Source organism: Prinia subflava, chromosome 2 (genome assembly GCF_021018805.1).
Source record: "Prinia subflava isolate CZ2003 ecotype Zambia chromosome 2, Cam_Psub_1.2, whole genome shotgun sequence".
Taxonomy (NCBI): domain Eukaryota; kingdom Metazoa; phylum Chordata; class Aves; order Passeriformes; family Cisticolidae; genus Prinia; species Prinia subflava.
Window position 1 is genome coordinate 35,947,156 of NC_086248.1, and position 21,855 is coordinate 35,969,010.

The following is a 21,855-nucleotide window of genomic DNA, read 5'->3' on the forward strand; positions in this document are numbered from 1 at the left end:
CAGCTATTACAGGGAGAAAATAAGAAAAAAAATTGATTTATAATTTTATCAGTCATAAAGGTACAGCTAACTATTAAGCCAAAAGTACAGCATTTTGTATGGGTTTTAGAAATAGAGCTCTGCATTTTCCAGTTGTTTTTGTGTAAAGTATGGAGATAGATTTTTCAGGAGCTGGGCATTCAGCTCCTATTTCATTATAAGAGTCTTGTTATAGTAGGCCAGTGTTATTCACTTACACTTTACTAAATTTTTTACTTAGCTGTATAGAAGAACCTTTGACTTGCAGCTGGGTCAGAGAGCTTAGACTGGAAAATTCATCATGGTGCATTTTTCAGAACACTGCTACTTTTGCAGCAATCTGTGTGTTTGTGGGCAGTGAAAAGTCAGCTAGAGAAAAAGCTTGCATGTCTGAAGCAATTAAATCCCACATACAGCATGGTCATATATGGGTAATTGGGTATTTAAAATTACTTAACTTTATGGACTTTTGTGCTCTATCCTCGTGTTCTTATAATCAGAAAGTTGCTGGGTGAAATGGGAAGAATTGAGCCAATTAAATCTTCATTTGGGACGGTAAGCCCTTTCCCAAAGAAACAGTTCTGTAGTATATGTTCCTATAAAATCTTCCGGCACTTTATACTGATCCTTATTGAAGTTATTACATGTTGTCACAACATTAGAATTAAATAATAATGTGAAATCACCATGCAGATGAAATTGTTACTATTTTGGGATAAAATTAAGTTGAATTACACCTGGAATAATGGCAAATTATCAATTGAGATTCCTTGACAATTGCAATGGCCCAAATTTTTGCTACCTTTAACAGCCAAATTTTTAGCACTTAAAGCAGAATTTTTCCATAGTGAATATGTGATCTTCAAGATACTATCTTTCTTTCTGAGTATACAAAAAGTGCAGTCAAATTTGGTTTTTGTTTTGTTTTGTTTTGTTTTTTGGTGGCTTTTGTTGTTGTTGTTTTGTTTTGTTTGGTTTTTGTTTGTTTTTGTTTTTGTTTTTGTTTTTGTTTTTGTTTTTGTTTTTGGTTTGGTTTGGTTTGGTTTGGTTTGGTTTGGTTTGGTTTGGTTTGGTTTGGTTTGGTTTGGTTTGGTTTGGTTTGGGTTTTTTGTTTTGTTTTGTTTTTGAGGAGCCACTCAGTGGAAAAAAACCTGCCAATCTCATCTTGACCATTTCTCTTACATTCCTAGTTTCTGATTCCATCCCAGTTTCCCCCTGTCCCAGCATATTTTTCCATCAACACAGTTCTACCTTCATGCTGGTAAGACTAAGATCGAACAGGAAAGAAATAACACTGTGACTTGGAGATGATGGAAGAGAAGCAGGAAAGAGCAATAAGACTGAAACAGGCTGGGTGAGTATTTTGAGAGGGGCTGGTGAGAGTAGGGTGGGATGGGAGGAAATAGGTAAGGGAGAAGAAGCTGGGAGTACTAAAGAACGGATTATGGAAGAAAGACTGAGAAGAATAAAGAAATTAAGCAGCATTTTGAGCTTACTAAGACAAAGAGACTGTGCTTAGAAACCTAAAGGGAGGGGGAATGAGGAGTGGATACTCTGAAAAGAGAGATGCCAGTGATCAGGATCTTCACTGAGGGGAAGAACTGGATGGATAGGAAGCCAGACAGAAATTGTGAGTAACGTGGGGCAAGAGGCTGGGATTGTGACACCTTGGGATGCAGAGAGAGAAATCAAGTAGGGAGGCAAACGTGCTGAATGTGTAGATGGAGAGAATAAAGCAGGATGAAGATACTGAAAATGAGGAAACAACCTTGGTTGCTGGGATGGGAGAGTTGAGGGACTGTAGTGATAAAGGACAAAGCTGGAGGGAAAGCACAGAGCCAAAGGGATAAGAAAACAGAAACTGGGGTGAGAAACCTAAAGAATGGAGGCTGAAAATCACTGGCAAGAATAGACTGAAAGAATGAGCAAGACAGATGTAAAACTACAGCAAGCACAGTTTTTGAAGGGACAAGAAAGAAGAGGTCAGAACAGAGAATTTGTTTGGTGATGCCTGTGAATAGTATCCTTGAATACTCTTCTTTCATGAACCTGGATTAGGAACATTTTTTCTGAGCTTCTTCTCTGTTGCTAGCAAACATCCAGAAAAACTGTTAGCAAACTATGTGTATTGGCTCCTGCATTTACAGTTAGTTGAAGGGTGAATATTTCACTCACTGCATCAGCCCAAGTATCCAGAGCCCCATTCTGCAGCTGAAAGTCCCAACCTTGTGTATGGTTTTTGTTGTTATGAGCATGGTGCTACCTGGAAGAATGTCTGAGTTGTTGGCAGGAGTTTAAGAAATCACAGAAAACTTGAAAGGAATTGCAAGTTTAAGTGTTAAGAAAGGTGTGTATGTGGGCTATACAGCACTGGCCCAACCCCAGTCTCTGGTGTACACCTGAAGACAGAGTAGGGTGTAGGCTTGTTCCCTCACCACACTCACATAGACGGCAGCAGAGGACCAGCCAAAGCTGTCTGGATAAGCAGCGCTGCTCAGGCAAACCTGGAAATCCAAAAAAGCATGGCTCCCCTCCTTTTCCTGAATTAAGTTTGGCTGTAGAATGAGGTGGGGCCAGCACTTCATCCAAACAACTGAAAAAGGAGAAAGAAAGGCCACCAAGGAATTTATGGGGCAGCATGCTGAGAAACAAACCTTATGAACTGGCAGACTAGTGTATGTATGTATTCCATTGCAAAAGATCCTGAAAAGACAGGGTTTTTTTAACATGTTTTTCAGTTTTAAAGCCTTCAGATGCTTATCTTTGTAGATAAATGGATAAAAGAAAATTTCTTGTCTCATAAAAAGTTCATCAGGTGAGTGATGTATTCTTTCAAAATGTCATCAGTCTTCCTGGTCCAAATGGTATTCACAGCAGGTTCTCAGCCAGTGGAAGCAAAAATGCCAATATACTTTGGACAGTGTAGAGGCAAGTCATGCATAATTGAATCTCTTGTTTTTATTGTTAAAGCACTGATTTATCCAAGCTGGACACATACTGCACTTGCAAATCTAATCTGAGGGGAAGGTATTCATAATTTTCTGAGAAAGCTTTAAAGATCTTAAAGTTTGCATGTCCACAGAGAACACATCCAAAAGGATCCACCAGACCATCTGGTCCAAGCTTGTGTCTGCTCTTCCCTGTCTGTCTATCACTGTTGTGCTGAGGCTGGTAACTCAGCTGAAGCCTGTGTTTAACAGCACCTGCCCAAAAAGCACCTAGATTTGCTGTGGGATCATTGAAAGACTGAAAGTCCAGAACTTTCCTTGGAGATTTTGTTTCCATAGATTTATTGCCTTCGGTGCTGTACAAGAATTTCTCCTTTTTCAAAATATGAACACATTTGCCTTCCTATTTTAGCTACTGGTTTCTCTTTCTGCTAAAGTCAGCAGATTTTTAGTGCTTTATATTTTTTCTTTATGGAAAATTTTTTCTCCACCAACACACCAATCACTTTTTTTTTTTTGTCTTCTTTTATGACTAAGCTTCCTAAAGGTCTTTCCAAAATCTTTTGCCTCATGTTTGGATATTTTTTCTAACTCTTTTTGACAGCTTCTAATTTTTCAGCATTATCTGCTCAACCAAGAACCATATTTGCCCTATGACACTGATGTCTGTGATCAACTGTTTGCTATGCCTCTATCCTAAATCCTTTGCAGAATCACATCTCTATTAAACACAGTTTGTCACTCAGTGTCATTCAGAATTCTGCACAAACTGCATTTCTTGTTCCTGAACCAACTTTTCATTTGACACTGGTAAATCACAGTTGTTCCTGTGTGTTCTTAATTCATTCATATGCTTCTCTCAACTTCATTCATTGCTTCATCCATCTTCATGCCCTCCTTCCATTTTGTCTTCACTAGGAGTGTTTCACTATTCAGAGAGCTGAAGATTTGTTGACCTGATGTACAAAGGTGCTAAAAAGAACACAACCCAGAATCCTATTCCATTTGCAGGGGATACTTGTTGTCTGCATTTTACATTAAACAGCAGTCTGTGTTCTTATTTTATGATAAAATAAGAGCTCTGACTGCTGTTTCACCATTCATAGCCCCTTATCAGTAAGGCTACACGAGGGAAGGTCCCTGATTCCCTTCATGCCATACCACAGGAATCTCTCATGTTTCTACACAAATTAGTAGAACTTAAGTAGAAAGAGTGGAGTGTGGGATGCAAGGAGAAATCATGTGTGTTAATCCCTAGCCTGGTAGATGAGGTGCTTTCCTGAGAGATGTGTGTCTTTCTTTTTTTCAGCAGAGAAAATGGATCTGCATTCATTTTCAGTCACTGCACAGTTGAGCAGAACAGAAGGTTAGTTTATAAAAGACAATCCATTAAATTGCATGCAAAAATTCTTTTGGATGCTTTGTCATCACCTCTACTCATTGCTGGAGACTTCTTTTACTCCCTTGCCACCTAACTCATCCAAAATATCTCACAATACATGCATCTGGATGAGTTATCTTCTGGCTCTGCCTAGGGCTACTACAGATTCTTCATACCATATTTCATCCTAAAGAATGTGAAATTTATATTCAACATTTTCACCTCTCTCTCTCTCTCTCTCTCTCTTCCTCCAGGACAAATAAAATTAATAAATGTCCATGACTATGGTGCCCCCAGTCTTTCTTTGTTTTTACTTCTCTTTTTGTTTGAGCATTCTTAACTAGAGAGGGGACAGACTGGCAACAGAAAGCTCAGAGAAAACTAAAGTTTAAAAAATTACAGACTTAGTGTCTCCTTTTCATAGGTTTTCTTGATTATGGTTTTCATACAGCGTGTCACAGCAGGGCTGTGCTGAGGCATCACTTACAGCAGCACTATGCCAGCAACTTTGGAGGGTTTTATTTATAACTTTTAATCCTTGTGATAAAACTTCCTTGCACATTCTGGAAAGGACTTACACATCCTTCAGTGGTGCCTCAAAATTTCAGCTTGTCTTTGGCAAGATTGGTTCATCAAGAAATGAGATGCCAGACCTTAGCAGAGAAAGAACCATATCTATCTGTCTCTGGCAGACTGATTCACAGTGTTACTTGAAATGCAAACTGTGTTGCTAGACTTTTCCAAGACGAATGAAAAAATATTAAATAGGAAGTAAAATTGAAGAATCAGAACACAGTATACAATCCTTCTTTTCAAATGTAATTTGTAATTACAAGTGTAATTCCCCTAATCTTACTGGCTACAAAGTATATTTCCTTCCTTCCTTCCTTCCTTCCTTCCTTCCTTCCTTCCTTCCTTCCTTCCTTCCTTCCTTCCTTCCTTCCTTCCTTCCTTCCTTCCTTCCTTCCTTCCTTCCTTCCTTCCTTCCTTCCTTCCTTCCTTCCTTCCTTCCTTCCTTCCTTCCTTCCTTCCTTCCTTCCTTCCTTCCTTCCTTCCTTCCTTCCTTCCTTCCTTCCTTCCTTCCTTCCTTCCTTCCTTCCTTCCTTCCTTCCTTCCTTCCTTCCTTCCTTCCTTCCTTCCTTCCTTCCTTCCGCCCTTCCTTCCTTCCTTCCGCCCTTCCTTCCTTCCTTCCGCCCTTCCTTCCTTCCTTCCGCCCTTCCTTCCTTCCGCCCTTCCTTCTGCCCTTCCTTCCGCCCTTCCTTCCTTCCTTCCGCCCTTCCTTCCGCCCTTCCGCCCTTCCTTCCGCCCTTCCTTCCTTCTGCCCTTCCTTCCTTCCGCCCTTCCTTCCTTCCGCCCTTCCTTCCTTCCGCCCTTCCCTCCTTCCGCCCTTCCTTCCTTCCTTCCTTCCGCCCTTCCACCCTTCCTTCCGCCCTTCCTTCCGCCCTTCCTTCCGCCCTTCCGCCCTTCCACCCTTCCTTCCGCCCTTCCTTCCGCCCTTCCTGTCTTTCTTTGTCCCTTCCTTTCACCTTCTTTCTTTTTCTTTGTTCCCTCCTTCCCCATTTTATCCCTTCCTGAACAGCTGTGTTCCTCCCTCTCTCCCTCCTTTGCTCCTTTCCAGTTTTTAAAATTAAAATTGGCATAGGGAAAAGGACAAAGTCATGCCACCCCTTTGTCTCAGTTCTGAGGATTCTGAGGATCATAAGAATAGTTTCTAAAAGCACAGAATTAGCTCAGAAGTTTGGGTCAGTTTTCATAGATATCAGTGAAAAGTTGGGTTGTGATGACTAAAACTGCTCCATAACAATAATCTCAAAGCAATAATCAAAGTCTAACTCTTTGCTTTGAAAGCCACAGCTGAGCCTCTGGGCTGTGCTTTGGGACCTGGGTGCCCCTGGGTGCTGCCAGCATGGGCGCTGACTGAGGGCTCAGGTGAAGCTAGCAGGAACCAGGCAGCTTCTGCTATTCCTGTGGGATCTGCAACTCTTCCTGGCTGCTGTTTGCCCTCGGGCCAGTGATGGACTTCACTCAAAATGAAAAGGAAGAGGCTTGTTTCTGAGTCAGCGTTAATGCTAGGAAGCACTTGAGGAAAGCCCTCAAGCTGGAGGCTGCTGAGCCCCAATAACCCATGGGGGCAAAACCTTGTTAATAAGGTCTGAGTCCAAACTATTTCCTGATAACAAGAAAGGTACTGGAAGGTTGTGCTGAGCTTTGGTGGCTGGAAGGACCCTGGCTGCAGAGAGAGGATTAGGGTAGGATCAGTGCCAGCCTATGACTGGGCACATTACTGCCTGTGCCAAACAGCGTGTGGCAAGCCAGGGGTCTGTAATCCACTCAGTTGCTTTTCAAATCTCTTTTGCCTGGCAAATAAGCTGCATTGGCACTAACTCACACCCAGTTGTCCTCCACATGCTGCTCTTACTGCTGAGCTTTGCAGGCCACAGCCACAGATCCTCCTCCTTGGGCTCTTCACGCCAGGCTAAGGATGAGCCTGGGGATGGCACAGATTTCCTTGCACCACTCTGCGGGATCATGCATGTCAGCCCCTTCCCTCAGGAGTTCCTACTGCCAGTCAGATCATCGTCTTATACCCCAGGTGATCTCCCCCTGAAGCAGGGCATGTCGAGATCTTCAAGTATCCAACAGCTCTGGTGAGCTGGTGGGTGCAGAGGAGTGTGGGCTGAATTCATGAAGTTTTCCTCTGGCCTTTCATAATCAGCTCATGGGAATTCCTGCACTTCAGAAAATGGCAGCTGTGTTGCAGCAACACCAGTGAGCTCCATGATTTAAATTCTGGTAGGATAAACACTTGTCAAATAGCTCACACTAATCAATAAATGTCATCTAATAACAAAAGAATCTGTAATCAGCTATGACCTCCATGCATGAGACATCCACCTTGGATGTACAAAAAACCTTGTGGGACCAGCAGCCGGGCTTGTTAAGTTTCTTGTGAACTACAGTTCTGAAATTCTTGTCTTATTTCTCTTTGCATGTCAAGGAAATGATTTTTTTTAAATTTCAGAGTAGGTCAGTCCACGTATGCCTAGCAACAAAAATTATGCCAATAGAGTCATATGGCAGGAAATATAATGTTGACTTGGTCCTGGCTGTGCTTTTTATCCTTAACAAGAGAAATTCAGGAAATAAGGAGAGTGTTGGATTTAATTTGGAATTTCCTGGCCCCTTGCTGTTTGTTGTCTTGAAGATAACACTATCTAAACATCCACAGTCTTAAAAATTTAATTTCCTTTCTCTATTTCCTAGTTTGTATTGCTCAAGCTTTCAGGCTTCTATTGTGGCTCCTCTTGAGGAAGAGACTTTTTATAATTCTGAGTGTGTTTTCACACAGCATTTCCATTCCTCTTGTTCTTTTCCACTTTTCTCCCAAGTGAAAGCTCTCCATTCTTGCACACTTAGTCAGCCTGTGGTGCTAGAGGGTAGGCACAGAAAGGAGAATTTGTTGATACTGCCAGAGCTTTCATATTTTCCTTTTCATTCTTTTTCTGACACCAAAGGTGGCTATTGCCCAACAGAGCATGTCATGAGACCTTACATAGGGCATCTTTGACTTCAGTCTCAGTATGCTCTGCAAGAGCAAGGAATTCTCATTCTAGGGGCCAAAAATAACCCCACACCTTGTCATTGCATCTGGAGACCAGCAGGGACAAGGACAGATACTTTCCTGTGATGTCACTGAACTCACCTGTGTGAGCTGCTGCCACCTCGGTGGAGGAAAGGTGTCCAGTTAGGATTTTGCCCACAGCAGTGTCCTTGCTGCCCTTCTTCTCTGGAAGCTGTCGGTCATACACGGACCACGGAGTTCACTTCCAACCCTCAGTGAATTCTCTGCCAAGAAAGACCAGCAAATTCAGACGTATTCTGGCAAGGGACATGGTTGCCCCATGCAGAGCTCTTTGATGGTTCAGAGCCTCCTCTTGCTTGGTTAAAATACAGGATCCACACATCCATTTTATTGATGCTAAAAGGGCATCATGTATACTTTTAGTATGGTCTGGAAAATTGCACTCTGCAGACAAGGAAATAAAGCCATGTTTTCATAACAGAGATTCTTTTGCTTGCTCTAGACACTGGGTAGATTAGGCTCACTGCTTCCCATTTGAAATCTAAAACAAATTCAAGTAAATGGCTCGGTATATGTGGAAATTATTTTTTAATAATGTGTAGGTATCCTTGTTTATTATTTATCTGCATATAATTCCAGTAGCAATTAACATCTTAATGAAATCTTTGTATAGAATACTTTTTTTAATGAAAATGTGATTGTGAATGTGATTTGCTGCTTCTAGCAAACCAAGCATAATTGGATCCAGTTTAATGTGGAAACTATTAACATATGAAAAATGTACCCTGAAAACATTCCTGTGGTGACACAGGTTCATCAGAAGAAGCTGAACTTGCTTTTCCCAAGGTCCTGCAACACAGATGAGGCTGAGGTGCTGTTGCAGTTACACCACATTGATTCCATTGGTGAGATTCTCAGGCATTTATTTGCAGAAAGCCTGTGCACTGTGAACCTTTATTTACTTTTTCTCCCTAGAGAATTTTACTCCTTGAGTAAGGGATAAAGCCTCTTTCAACTTTAGGTTTCAGGAAACTCAAAACTCAATGAGAAATTAAGGTCTTGTTTGGTTTGGGGATTTTGCCTTATTATACCACTGGTGACAGCCACTGACGGACCTTTGTCAGCACTGTCCCCAAGTGCACACAGGCAAAGCTGCTATTTGCACTGGTGGAGATTAGCTGGTCACCAAACAGCAGTAAATTGCACAAATGCAAATCAGAGTTTGCTGTCCCTGGCTGACATATGTACCTGCCTATGGCAGAAGGTTCAACTAGAGAGGATCTTTAAGGTCCATTCCAAACCAAATCATTCTATGATTCTGAGACTTGCATAAAGGGTTTTACCAGTGTCAGTATATTGGCATTGCAAATGGAGTATTTTTACAGGGCAACTAAAGGCTAGTGGCTAGGACAAGTTTGGCTGTGACATATCACACCTCAAGCAAAGCAGTGGAGAGGACAGTCAAGCTGTGAAATGTGCTTCAGGGTGGCTTGACTCACACAGGCCAGGTCACTCACAGCCCACAACCTTTCCTGCTTGGGTACACAGAAGTCCCTTCAAAACTTCTGATAAGCCCAAGATCTGAGCTCATACTTTAAAAACCTTCTGGGTAGTTTTGGTTTTGTTTTTTTTTTTTAATTTCTTTTCTCTTTTTTCTTGTACATGAAATAATCTACCTGTTCTGTTCAAACTCATACTGAACAGACCTGCCGCAGTGCCTCCTCGAGCCACTGGCTCTCGCCCCAAGCTAGCCCAGACACTGGGACAAGGCGCAGCCTAGGGTCAGTCCGCAAGCAGGGCGAGCAGAGCTGATCCCTGCGGGCTCTGTGTCCCTGAAGGGGCTTAGGAGCAGATGTTCGGGCAGCAAAGCAGAGGAATAAAGGAGGATCCGGATCTGGTGCAGCAGAGAAGGTTTATTCGCCTAGCTCTGAGCCCAAATCTGGACCCAGACGCAGGTCGTGCACAAGGTTTTAAGGGGAACAAAAGGGGAGGAGAAAGGGGCGGGGTTGGCCACCTCCGGCCAATGGGATACAGTCTCTAGGGCAGACAGGGGAGGGGAAAGGCACTTCAGACTAGTCACAGATAACTGGGAGGGGGAAACCAAAGGCGGGAAGGATGACTGACAATAAACTGTAAGGTCTAAAAATATCCCCTTGTGAGGGAGAAGGAGAGAACAAAGGAATATTAATTAGGGGGGTAGGGGTACATAGAACCGAACTGTACAATCAACCAAACTTTACATAAAACAGCAAATTTAAAAAACATGCACCACCACATCTCCCCCTTTTCTTTTAATTAAGAAGAACAGAATCGCGGTGGGTCCGGAAGGTACTCCGACTCCGGATAATAGTCCGCAAACCATGACTGTTGGGTTGGCCATTGGTCGTGGGGCTGCCGAGACGGACCCTCTGGCTCTTCATAATCTCTTAGCTCTTCCTCGGAGTCTTCAAATTCTGGTTCTTCCTCACCCTCTGTTACTGCTACATGGTTGATTTCTGGAGCAGAGGGGGAGGTGGCACTGGAAATTAACTTAAAAACCATCTTTCTGATCAGTCCGAAGGCCACTAAGATAATAAAAATAATGAACACAAATAGTAAAATGGTTCTTAGGATGGACCCCACCCATCCAGACAGTCCCCAGCCACTGAATATGTTGCTCAGCCAGTCAGATGTTTCCCTTTTGATCTGCCCGACCATATCTTGCATTTTCAGCAATAGTTGTTTTGTGTCCTCAGCTCGACTCGAAAGGTTGAAACAGCATAGACCCTCGAACTCCTCACAGGTGTGCCCATGAAGGAGCAAGAGGTAGTCTATGGCCGCCCGATTTTGCAGGGTGGCTTGCCTCGTTATTTCCCCATCTTGTAGGAGGTTATATAGGGCGCCGGAAGTCATCTTTGACTGTTTCGCCACCCAACATTCCAAGTGCGCCAATTCTCCCATGTTCTTAGCAATCGAAACCCAGGGAGCAAATATAGTGACTGCGACCCCTTTTGATTTACTCCAATGCACAATTTCCGAGTCGCAGTTCGGGTCCAACTTCTTCAGGTCTCTTTTTGAGATTGCCGATTTTTGTGCACCATTTTTCTTTTGTTTCCTGTGTATGAACAGGAAAGGACTGAGATGGGAATTTTTTCTGGGTGCCTTAGAAGCTTAGAAGCCACAAGGGGTACTTTTAGCAGGCTTTGGCCAAAGTTAAATCCAGATGGCCTTTCCCTTGTTGAGACCGATTCTGCCATGGCATCATAATTATTTATACATCAGGACTCACATTTTCCACAGCGGGTGTACAGCCATTTTCACACACCTAATTAAGCCCAGAGATGCACGTTAAGTGTTCTAAGGATGACAGAACCACCCAATAATGTTTAGCCCTTATGTACATATGAAATGGTGCATACAACATCAAAGCTGTGTACACACATTAAATAATTCAGCCTTATAATAACTGCCAGGGGCAGAGGGGAGAGGCTAAAAAGCTCACCCTCCTTGTTGCAACCAGTCATTGGCAAAACAGAATTAAGCACTGTGAGGGTCTGGTGCTGAGCTTTATGCTTAATCTATTAGCTCTCACTTCTCCCCAGTTCATGTGTTATTTGGAATGTTTCCTACTTCAAGACATTCTCCTGTGGGAAGCAGCTATGAGTCCATATGAACAGAATATTCCTTAAAAATAAACCAGCTATCCCTGGGCTGGAGTGACTGGTGCTGTCGAGGAGATACACAGATATAAGTGATGCTGCCTGAGCTGCTCATGACACAAACACCCACGGATGTGTTGTGACACCGGGAGGCCACGCACCCACACGCTCCAGTGGTGGGCAGGAGCACCCGGGTGTCACAGTGCTGGGAGCATGGTGCAGAGGAGGGCTGGGTGCTGGGAGATGGAGAAAAGCCCAAAACAAGATGAGCGTGGCAGCTGTGTCAGTGGCTTTGTGCTCTGCTGTGCTTACGACCAAAGAGTACAGCTCTACCTTGGTCACCCTCCTACTCACTGTCGTGATCAAATTCAATCAGCTACTACCAGAAATTGCATTAGAAATGACCCCAAAATCCCTTCCAAAACATGAGGAGTTTGAGACTAGTGGGGGCTCCCTTCCCCCTCCCTCAGCTTTTAGCCAAAGTGAGCAAAAGAAGCACTACAGGAAAATTGAATTTCTCTGCAGACATCCTGTAGCTTTATGATCAGGATGCATCCTCCTGCATGATATTATTTGCACGGTTCAGCTGTATGTCACATGCGTTGGCTTCTGTTTGTCTCTTCCCGTGAGCGGTGAGGTGTGCGACACCTCTGAAAAAGCCCATCTGCAGAAGGCAGCTTTCCGAGGCTGCTAGAGATGGTAGCCAATGCTCTGGGAAAGAGCCAGCTCAGATGCAATAATAATGTGGTGTTTCACTGGCTGAGGACAGCAGCTCCTGCTATTCTGGTGACAATTGGCAGGTATATGGCTCTACACATCGTGCGTTTCTGACAGACACGGCGATTCTTCCAAGAAGCCTTTGGACTTCAAATATTATAAATGCTTTGTTGTCTTATTTTAATCTAGGTTGCCATTTGGTGTAGTTGTCTTTGTGCTCAATACAAGTTTACTTGTGAAGTTTATATTGCCATTTTGGGATGATAGCACTGAGTACACAAATTCTTTTAAAAGCTACTTCATCTTCAAAGAAAACACTGTAAAAATCCTGTACATATTCCAGAGCTTTGTACAACATATGAGAGGCTCTGGAGAGACCTAAATAATAGGGACCATTTTCTATCTAGATGTGTTTGGACATTCCTTTATAGAGCATGTGGAAATATATTCCATTTTCAAATAGATACACCCTCCTCCTGTAACATGAGTCAAGAGGAGAAAGCCCACACAGTTGTTTTGGTTACTTAGGAACTTCCATGCCTGATTAATCAGTTTCTCTCCTCTGCTTCGAGGAACCTAATTGAACTTGTCATTTTATTTCTGTGAAATGTACTCGAAGATTCAAAAAATTCTGGCATTTCTAATATTTATTTTCCACACTTCGGTTGCAAAATGTACCTTCCCTGGGGATACTACAGATTGGTTTCCATATTAGCTGAGATGATCCTGTGCATTTTCTGGTCTTGCCTATGGGGAATGGAGTATCTTCTGCTCTTTTGGTGCAGTTTGGCAGGAACTGAGCCCATTCCTATACCATGGTGCTTTCTGCACCAGCAGTACACCTCCTTCTCTTGCTCCCACAATATCTTTTCCCTCCAGCATCTTCCAATTACAGTATTCCTTCCATTACCATTAAATTTAATATAATCCATCAAATAGTCCCACAGGGGATATCTTTCACTTTGGATTTATCTGCTAATAGACACATGGTAGCAGATGATCTCTCTTCTTTCTCCTTTTTTTTTTTTTCTGTGAGATTATTAATTACTAACGCAATTTTATCACAGAAACCTGGCAGTCTCCAAACATAGTCTCATATCTTCCTGTTTTATTTGAATTTCCCAGTGTAAATTACTACCTCACAGTCCTGGTTTCTATAGATGTAATTGCATCCCAGCATAATTCATTAAAAAATAGAAATAAATTATGTTATTGGTGTGTTTCTTCATCCTTAGCTCTCCCTTCATTGTTTGTTCTATTCTCTTTGGTGCATTTATACTCATTTTTCACCAGTTCATAAATGTTACAGTTGGAGACTTGGATCAAATTCTCAGCTATAGGCACAGGGCTCCCATCTAGATGAATAGCTTCTTAGGTTTAAGGCCAGAAAGAAACATTAAAGCGTCTTATTTCTTATTTCCTGTGTATCACAGGCCATTACATCTCACACAATTACCCATGTATTGAACCTAATAGCTTCTTTGGCTAGAGTACATCTTCTAAAAAGGCATCCAGCCATGATTTGAAATTCTCCAGAGATAGGAATCCATAGTTTCCCTTGAGGATTTGTTGCAGTGGTTAATTAACCCCACTCTTAAAAATATATGGCTTATTTCCCATTTTAATTTGCCAGGCTTCAGCTTCCAGTCACTGTTTTTTCCTATACATGTTGCTGCTGGTTAAAGAGACTTATAGTAGTTGGTATTTCCAGGACAGTTATCTTTCAGTCTTCTCTTTGATAAACCCCCAAATGTTACTCACTAGGTGTCTATAGAACAATGGATTCTCAAGGCGTTAAGTAATTTCGTTGGCTTTTTTGGAACCTTTTTCAAATTTCCCTTACAAGAAATAACATTCATATGCCAGGTCATGATTTGCAGAAGCAAACCCTGCTGTTTTCTCCTCAGTCCAGGTGCCATCAAGACATATTCATGCATAAAGATACACTTAGGCCCAGTCCTCTGTGGTGAGCTTCCTCAATCAGTCCAGCACAGCCTGAAAATTACATCTCATCATTACCAGGACAAGGAGGCTCTGGACAGTAACATGATCTTTATCCTGATGCATATCCTCCCTCCTGCCTTCCCAGCCCATCACAAGATTGGAAAGAAGGGCCATGCTGCTTCATGGTCCCTGATGGCTGAGGTGGCTGAGGTGGCTCCCTCATGGCTGAGGTGGCAAGCATCCATCATGGAGGACCTCTTCTGGCTTTTAGTGTTGCATTTTTCTCCACCAAGAACTGGCAATGTCTCTGCAAGTAATTGTAGTTCCAGAGAAGAAGCTTTTGAGTGGCCATTCCCAGCTGGTGCTTGGGCAAGGCAGAAGCAGCTACTGTATATGTGTACTGCTGTACCTAGCCTGTCCAGGCCTGAAGTCTATTTTTATTAGTGATAAGTTCCTGTGAGTATCTCTGAATGTCTCTTCTAGATAATGAAAGCTTTGCCTCAAAAAACAAGCAGCAAATAGCTATGAGGAAGTTTGATGACCAAACTGGGAAGTGTTGTTGGTTTTGCAGCTTGTGGACCCCGAGGAGAAGCAAGAGCTTGAAGCACTTTGCATCAGGCTCAGGCTGCCTCAGTTCCATCTGTGTTTAATTAAATCCTGGCCAGTCAGTGATACCCATCATTGTGCCTGCTGCAGAACACAGTGCAGCTGCTGCAAGAGGTGAGACCTGCCTGCAGCCTAAGACAAAGAGTAGGTGACTGAGGCAGCTGTCCCTTGCCTACCTATTCAGCCCAGGACCAGGGTGCCACCTCAGAGCTCCTATTCAGCTGCATATAAGCCTTTATGCTCCGTAATGAAGGTATTATTGGTGGTTGCTGAAGATTTTAAGTGCCTTTAGAAATTAGATGTTGTCAAACCATGCTGAATTAATGAGGCTTAGGATGCCTGGCATATGGTGGGATTTAGATCTGCTTATGGCTCATGGTAGCACAGGACAAGGAAAGCCTCACGCTGAGTTGCCTGTGCAGGGATGCACAGCCCCAGCCCTGTGCCTGTACCTGCTGTTCAGTGTTTCATGGCATTATCTTCTAGCATGCATGCAGGGATAGTGACTGGCCAGTGTTCTTCCACTGTGCCAGCCAGCATGGAGAAAGTGCTTTCACTCTGCTCTCTCAGCTTCATTAGCAGGCTTCATGTATGCATCCCCAGCCAGGAAATCAAAGGCAGCAGATAAATTCAGATTTTCAAAACAAAGATCCTGTGAGGAGCACTGGAAAAGGTTGTTTGCAGGCTGCTGAAGACAGCGGGGAAGGAAGAGGAGATGCTTAGTGCTGTGCAAGACTCTGATCTGAGCCTGATGACAAGCTATCAGCCTCAAGGTTTGCTTTTAATCTTGTAGCCACACTGGAGGGGTTGATATTCCTGTTCTATGACCAACTGTCCCCTACATCCCTGAGCCCAAGGATATATTAGAAATGTCTGTGTTACATGATAGTCCTAAGATATTGCTCTTCTGCAGACCTTGTGGCCATGCTGTAAGATTCTCCCTTTGGGCATGTGGAGGGGGGAAGATGAGGCAGGGAAGAAGCTTTTTTTGATGTTGAAACATTTTGTTTTTCAGGGAGGGGGGATAGCTATTTATTTATTTTTGATGGAGTCAGGACAAACCATTTGTTTGATGGATTAGGCAGTTTTAATATGTCAGGTTGCCTAGGGTACAGGCCAGGCAGGTTAGCAGAAGCAATTGTCTCTATACAAATGGAAAGAATAATGTCCTGAAAAGGCAGCATTAAGGGTTCTGCTCTCTCATCTCCAGACTGTTCCACAATACTTACCCTTTAAATCCCAGTCGAGCCTCTTAAGGAGACCTGAGTTAGCAGTGAGAAGTAAAGGCTTTGTGGCCTTTTAGCTGCAGACTAAATGCTGCTTTAATAATGCAATGCTGGGTTTTTTCCTTCATAGGAACAAGTTGACAAAGGCTGGTAGTTTTGGTAGGCTTTTTTGGGTTGATTTTTTAAAATTTGTTTTGGTTTTTGTTAGATTGTTTTTTTGTGCTGTTACAAATACCTCAAGCCTCTATTATCATGAGTTACCAGGTGTAACTGCAATATAAGTAAAACCAGACCATTAACTCAGTGACTTGCAAAGGAGCATATTATGAGTTTAATCCTCTTTGGCTAGAAAGCTTACACATTACTGGCAATGTCTGGCTCGGTTTAGGTCAGGGAGGCTCAAGGGTACATCAGGTAAGTGTGAGGAGAGGTAGAGTCTGGACTGCCAGGGATGATGATGACTACCCATGTGAGTCTCTGTGCCCTAGGGAGAATGTGGGGTGCTTTGCCCTCCTGTGAAAGGATATGGTTGCAATTACCTTTGGGTAGTAAACACATCCACAGCTCAGCAGTGACTGACTCATGCATGATTTGCCTCTATTGCTCTGCTTGTGAATGTGGTAGAGCTCTTCTAATTTACAGCAGCTTCCCCTCCTGATTTATTTACCAACTCAGCCTTTAGAGAAGATTGATTTTTTTGATACAGAACTAGGCAGTTGGGTTTTTTTAAACAATACAGGCCTGTATAATCAAAGTTTGACTTGTTTTTTTCTAAGAGTGAACATTTCCCAAGTGCTCATGTCATTGATAGGGATTCAATTAAATTTGAGAAATGAAAAGGCACCAAATGCTCACGCTGCTGAAAACGTTGTGGTGGTTGTCACGCCTGAGTGCTGCACATGCACCTGAAATGCAGTTTGCTTTCACATCTACTCCTCCACTGGCCAGCAACTCCTGCAAAGCATCTCTGTGCCTCTTTGCAGTGATGAGAAATGCGCTGCTTCAGTTCCCAGTAACTTACTGCTTTGATTCCCCATAGTGAAAGCCCAGAACAGATACAGCAGGACACAGAGGGACCCCCTGAAGTAGGCAGCAAGAGGAGTTTGCCCCAGAAGTGGTAGCTACTTGTGCCAAGGGGTGCTCACCCTGTGACCCAAGGGCTGCTGCAGCCCCACCATGCTTGCCCTGGCTGCCCAGGGATGTGTTCCAGTGTGAAAAGGCATTCACCAGACCATGCCCAGAGCAAGGTGAGCCCATCAGACTTGTGGCTGGGAGCTGGACTTACCTGTTCTGCCCATTCCTTTGGTGGGAGCTTTGCCTATGAAGAACACAGATGCAGTTCCTACAGTTTTGGTGCTTCAATGGGCTCTGAAATTCAAGTTTCCTTCAGAGCTCCTGTTTGGAAGTGCAGAACACTTTTAGATTGCTCCAATAATGAAAAACACAACCCTGAAAGTCCCACTGCATGCTTGGCACAGCAGGAACCAGGTTTGATGGAGCTGTTGAGTTGCCGGTGTGACAAATTCTGCTCCAGTTTCCAACTCTGAAACCCAGGTCATGTAGTCTGGACATGATTTGGCAGGCATAGTAAGTCCAAAACAATTTTTTTTTTTTTAGCTGTATCAGTTCAGCTGGGTCTGACTCACCAGGCAAGCATGCAAGCACTTGTGGTGGCACTGTGGAGGTGGCAGCATAGAGAGAAGGAACAAACTGCCAGAGGGCATGGGACCACAGAAAATGTACATCAGCCCATGTTCTCATGCCTTGCCATTGTTCACTCTTCTGGGAAAAACATTTTCCTATCCATTCCCATCTCCACTCTGCTCTCTAGAAGGCAAGTGACATATTCCTTTTTGAGACTGCAGTCTCCGCTTTCCTGGTCAGCAGAAGCGTTTAAGCCTCAGCAGGGGGCAGCTGACACAGCAGCTAAGATTAGATCTCAAATAACTATTTAAAAACCTTGTGTAATCTGCAAGAAAGGGCAAAGAGCTGAAGCATGAACATAAAGCAGAACTGAGTTTGAATGCCCCCCTGTTCTTCCTTACCACAGCCAGTAGCTTCATCATGTCTGCAACAATAAAACAAAACATCTGCAGGGCCTAGTGCTATTTTGAATGTGTTTAAAAAGAAATGAAATTATGGACACTCACTTCAAATCAGGGCTAAATGTTTTGGTTGAGAGAACCCAACAGTTCTCAGCTTATGTATCTCTGCATGAGGTCAGCTGTTGGTCCCTGTATTTTCCTTTCTAGCACTAGAGGCAACCACTTGCACTGGCGTTGAGTGAGACAACTCAGCCTTTAACTAAGCTAAAGTAGATCCCTGGCTTTCCCAGGGGAAAATGAGATAAACTGTTTACCTGCATATATCACTTGCATAGAAAAGTATTTGGGCTAAAAGACTAATTTATTGGTGGACAGTGTGGCCTTCTTTGAGTCTGTAATGACACTTTGCTGTTAAGCTATTCTTCCTGCAATCTATCTGTTAAGAACTGTAGATGTGTAGATTTTTTTATTGTGTGCACATATCCAATTTCAGTCAGCTTCAGGATCCTGAGTGAGGAACTCCAAAGGTGAAGGTGGAAGCTTTTCTTAAACATCAGTTTGAGGTCTAAAGACCAACTTTCAAGCAAGGCACAATTCACACTCAGCACAGCCGGAAGCAGCCAGGTCCCTTTCCCGAGTGCCTTGCCATGGGGTACAATAATTTTTGCTGGCTCCCTGCCAAGGAACCAAGCAACTGCTGCCACAGAGGGAGGAAAGCAGGAGTCTGAACATGGAGCTTTCCTCCCCCTGTGACAGTGTCCACACAGCTTCTCCCAAGTTGCAAGGGGCTGCAGCCCAGAAGGCTTTGCTCTTTTTTAATCAACTCCTAGGCTAGCTATGCATTAGCAAATCCTCTCTCTTTGCCTCCTTGTCCAGATCACTGTTTCACATTCCCTGGATGCCCTGAACATGCTGCAGCAGGCAGTTCAGAAACACCAGTGGCCACATGCAGAGAGACTGTCTCTCCTTCTGCCAGAGCTATTGGGTTTTGCAAGTGCTATAATAAGAATAAATAAAACCCCCCAAATAAATAGGAAAAGATAAGGAGGCAGATAACTGTAATTTTCATGACTGATAGTATTACTCAATTTAGACATTAATATTATCATTAAAGCTTTAAACCTTTGGTTTACTGAGCATGCCTGTTACTAATTTTGCCTACTCAGACTGCATTGGTATCAGGTAGGTGTATAATTTTAAAATTAGTTTGAATTATATTGCATGTTAAGCATTGCAGAGACAATGATTTTATTTTTCCCCCAGGTAGCTGATGAAAGGTCTTACGGGAATTATTACTACCTTCTGAATGTTTAGGAGGAGTGTTTACTGGATGGATCCATAGCCTGTTTCACTTCCCATATTCCTCTACTAAAATGATACCCTTAATCCTTGTTCTGTAACTAAGAAATGACACACAGCAGATCCCCATCTCTGATTCATGACACTGCAAAGTCTTAAATCCTTTCTCTTCCGAGTTTCAAACAGATTATACTTCTCCCCTCTTGATGTGGTTTCTGCTGTCAGCCAGGTCACATCAACCACCTTTCTGGAGGGAACAAACAGCGTGGGGAAGTCCCCAGAGACCCTCACAGCATTAAGCACACAGCAGCTCCAGGAACTGTTTGTGCCTGGCACAAACAAGGACCACGGAGTTCCCAGCTCCCTTTCCTTATCCCTCTCTTCACCTAGATGGAAAGTGGAGTATCCCTGTTGTGCTGAACCCTGGAAGGATTTTCAGGGCATTCTATGAGGAAAAAGACTAAATGGTTCACATAACAATGTTAGGGCTTGATGCATCCAGATATGGCTTCAAATGGCAGGAGAGGATTCCCTTTCACAGAAAGAGTGATTGTGACATTGCTTCCCATAATAATATGAATAAATATTATTAATATCATTAAAATACACACAAAAAGGTAGAGATACTACTTTATTTTGGGGAAAGATTTTGAATGTGTGTGGCCTGTTTCCACCATGCAGACACATATGTGAGAAGGAAAGAAATCAGCATCAAAACAGTACCAGTGCAAGCAGTCAGGAAGCAACTCTGTCAGCATTACTGAGAGCAGCTTTGTTCATGATGTTCTCCATCCCATCTGCACATATATGGATAAATAAATTTCTTCACTGACATGACAAGTCCATTGAACTCCTGCCAGGCTTTACGATTCTGCACTGACCCACCAAAATTCAAAATAGATTTTCTTGGAGGTAAAAACCCCCAGTGAATATAGAGGCTGTTATTTATTCTGTCCCATCTTTGTTTTAATGTCAGTGAAAATGCAAATACACTAGAGTATAAAATTGCACTTTCCAAATGCACACTGATAGTTCAAAAACCTGGGGTAAGATATAATTTCTGCTGGAGTCAATAAAAATTCTAAGGGACTTTATTGAGACAGGATTCAATACCTTAAAATACTTTAGCATTAAAGTGAGTGCTGCTCTAAATACAAAAGATGATTTATTGGAAAGCAATACCAGGACATGTCATACCTTGTCATTAAGATTACCTCGGGCTCACTATCACTTTTTCTCCTAACTGAACTTCAAAGATCAGTATTAGATGGCTGCTCATATTGAAGGAGTTCTGATAAAGGCAATTGTGCTTCGTATTTTGTGCTGCTATTTAAAAAAACCTCTTTATATCGATTACCTAAAAAGACCAATGGACAAAAACAGAATGGAGGAAGACATATATTCTAAAATGTCAGATACATTCCCCACCCTATGCTTTCTTAAATACAGGATTTTCTTTTTCTCTTCTGTTATAAACTGTTCCCTGATATGATGATTTAATTTTACAACAAGCCAAAGCTGGATTTTCATGGAAGACAAAAGATTAAAAAACCCAACCCAATAACCCAACAAACTGAAGATGTTTTATTGATGATGTGTTTGCATGATGATATTGTGACTTCTAAAAACAGCTGTCAGAAAAGCAGAAACAATAAGAGATGCTAATGTGAAGGGCTGAAACGATGACAGCACTTTTGCCCACATGCTTCCTGAGCTGGTGTAGTGTGGGAAAACAGTTGCTTGGAAAGTTGTCATGATTTCCCCTTGTGTTGTTCAGAACAGACTCATAAATACAGCCAGATGTTACTGTCAAGAGCTGTTGGTTTGTGGCAGCATAACCCTTGTTTTCCAATGACCATGGAAATACAGAGGGAATCGTCTCCTGGCTTTGAAAGTGACAGCTTTTAGCAGAAGTATTCAGATCAATTTAAATGTAGTATGCAGCTAAAGATTAGATTAAGAGCTGATCATTTATTTCTAGTTGCTTTTGCTTTGCCAAGACTTTCCCAATTCACTGGTGACCCAATTTTTGAAAGTAAAAATATTGTGACATAACCATGATCCCAAGCCTTGGCAGTGTGAGGTTCATGTTTGGATTTGATGATCCTAGAGGTCTTTTCCAGCCTAAACGATTCCATGATTCTGTGACATGCTCACTTTATCCCCTAAGGATGTTTTCAAACCACAGATGTGAGGAAGGAAAACTGCCCAAGTAACGTGAATCTGAGATTAAGTCATACGGAAAACTGACCCTCTGAAATAGGCAGGGACCTTTCTACAGCATTTAGTGGGCTTTTTCAACCCTTCCTTTCATATGTGGATGAGCAGCAGTGGGAGCACTTTAATGTGATTCATAGGCAGTGGCTCGGCTGAGCCTGCTCTCCCTGCACAGCTTCAACGAATCCCTCCAGGACCACTTCATCATTCACTCCCTACACCCATCAACTCTG

At 42.8% G+C, this 21,855-nt stretch overlaps 1 long non-coding RNA gene across 1 annotated transcript; it reads right to left on the reverse strand.

The window, feature by feature from the left end:
- Positions 1 to 9,549: 9,549 nt before the first annotated feature.
- LOC134547709 (uncharacterized) lies at positions 9,550 to 18,077 on the reverse strand. The gene is made up of 2 exons (XR_010079565.1): positions 17,347 to 18,077; positions 9,550 to 10,494 (listed from the first exon to the last, which is right to left on the reverse strand). It is a non-coding gene; the product is annotated as an uncharacterized LOC134547709 (long non-coding RNA).
- Positions 18,078 to 21,855: the final 3,778 nt, after the last annotated feature.